Genomic DNA, 2,565 nt, shown 5'->3' on the forward strand with positions numbered 1-2,565 from the left:
TGGATACCAGCCCTTTATCTGTAATATCATTTGCAGATATCTTCTTCGATTCCGTAGGTTGCCTTTTTGTTTTGTTGATCGTTTGCTTTGCCGTGCAGAAACTTTTTATCTTGATGAAGTGCCAATAGTTCATTTTTGCTTTTATTTCCTTTGCCTTTAGAGACGTGGCTTGCAAGAAGTTGTTGTGTCCAAGGTTGAAGAGTTCTTTTGATTTTGATATGAGACAGGAATCCATTATCTTTCTTTCCTGATTGCATTCGAGTCCTCTGTCTTTCTTGGTGAGTCTAGCTAAGTGTGTCAGTTTTGTTTATCTTTCCAAAAAAGGCAGCTCTCATTTTCATTGTGTGGTTTTTTTTTTTTTTTTTTTGTCTTTTTAGTCTCTGTTGGATTTATTTATGCATTCCTTTTTGTTATTTCCTTATTTCTACTAATTTGGGGCTTTGTTTGCTGTTTTTTTTTTCTACTTCTTTACCACAGAAATCAGGTTGTTTATTGGAGAGCATTCTCATGGATTGATGAAGACTTGAATTTCTATGAACGTCCCCCCCGTAGAGCTACTTTTGCTGCATCCCATAAGTTTTTGTAGGTTGTCTTTTTCATCAGTGTCAAGGTACTTCTAAATTTTTTTTGATTTCTTCTTTGACTGTTGGTTGTTCAGTAGCATGTTGTTAAATCTCCACATATTTTTTTAAGATTATTTAAGTATCTGGCAGAGAGTGAGACAGCGAGAGAGGGAACGCAAGCAGGGGGGTGGGAGAGGGAGAAGCGGGCTTCCCACTGAGCAAGGAGCCTGATTCGGGGCTAGATCCCAGGCTCCTGGGATCACGACCTGAGCTGAAGGCAGATCCTTAATGACTGAGCCACCCAGGCCCCCCAATCTCCACCTGTTTTTGACTGTCCCATTTTTTTCTTGAGACTGATTTCTAGTTTCATATCATTGTGGTTGGACAAGATTTGTAGCAGAAGGTGAAGAGAGCATTCAGATGAAAGGTTTGTTTCCTGGAGGGTTTTCTGAGGGCAGACCATGAGTTCCGTGGGGACGGAGGAAGGTTTTGTGAGACGGGGGGTGGGGTTAACCCTTGTTAGAATTACTGACTACTACCATGCAGGCTGTGTGCTACCGTTCACACCGTAGTCCTGATGGGCTTGTACTTCATTAGAAATATTTTCTAGGAGGTGTAGGCATAGGCTTCTCTAAAAGAAAGGTGCCATGTGGGTTCATGGCATGACCCCAGGTCAGCAACCAGGATGTATGGTATTGTGGGGGATCAGAACCAGGCTTTCTGTGGGAAGTGACGGAAATAGGGTATGGTGAGCTCCATGACCTCATAGGTGAGGTCCCGAGTGACCCACTGGGTGTTGGGTTCCGTGGATCTGTTTCATCAGGTGCTGTGGAATTCAGGGACACCCTCCTGTCTGTGGATTTGTGTGGAGACAGGTAGACATCAGTGTCTGGCCAGGCACGAGGGTCGCACTGGACCACCACCAGAGGTGCAGCATGCGGGGGAGCCACTGCTTGGTTTCCACGAAAGCTGACCAGGGTCTGTGACCGTGATTCCTAGCAGCTGCAAGGGGAGAGGAGGCCGGGGGTGGTGCACACTTCCTAGACTTGTGGTCAGGACTAGTCTGGAGCCCACTGAAGTCAGCCACACCTGGCACAGAAGGCCCCCAGTCAGTGTAGCTGTGGGCACTGCTCCCATGGCACTTTTGGGCCGGCTCCATGCTGCCACCTCCTGCTTTTCATCATCATCTTCAAGGTCGTGTGCCTCTGCTCTTGCCCCATGGCCTCCGGGGTATTGTCCGTCCTCCATCTGGCCCTCGTCCCTGGTGCCCTGTGCAGTCCGATGCCAGGGTAGCCTTCTCGAGACAAACATCTGGCCCTGATGGAACACTTCCATGGATCTCGTGTGATGCGAGGATGATGTCCTGCCCTGGAAGGGGGCTGCAGGTCCCCAATCAGGAGAGCCATGTCTCCCTTTTCAGCATGGCCTGCCCTCCCCTCAGTCTTCTTCAGGGAAGCTCTCCCCACTTCCTGAGATGACAGCTCTGAACTTAAAAGTGAATGTTATTTTACATATCTCTATGCCTTAGTTCATCCATGGCATGTCTTTCAACGCCGTTAGTGGTTTTTTTTTTTTTTTTTTTTTTTTTTTTTTAGCAGTTCCGAAGGGCTGTCTGCTCAAGGAGGGGATGACCTGGGTGGGGCAGCTTTCCCTCTCATCTCCCTCAGCCTGTCGCTGAGCCCTGGGGCCAGCTGTCCCACTGAGGATTGAGGGACCCGAGCCAGCCCATCCTGAGCCCAGGCTGTGTGTCAGCTGTGTAGACTGATGCGTGTCGGAGCGGTGGGCGGCTGGCATAGGCCAGGGGCAGGCAGTGTCTCCCCATTCCTTCCCTCCCTTCCTCCCAGAGGTAGCTCAGAGCAGCCTTCAACCCCTGCATCTCCAGATCCCTTGACCTATGCCTCCTGTGTTCAGCTGGTGACCTTGGAGTTTTGCATGGATTCTACCTCCCATACCCTCTCCTGTAGCAGTTCCTGGATCAGGGGAGGGGTCGGACCCTTGTCTG

This window comes from Ursus americanus, unplaced genomic scaffold, assembly GCF_024610735.1.
Source record: "Ursus americanus isolate L20-20 unplaced genomic scaffold, mUrsAme1.1.p SCAF_94, whole genome shotgun sequence".
NCBI classification, from domain to species: domain Eukaryota; kingdom Metazoa; phylum Chordata; class Mammalia; order Carnivora; family Ursidae; genus Ursus; species Ursus americanus.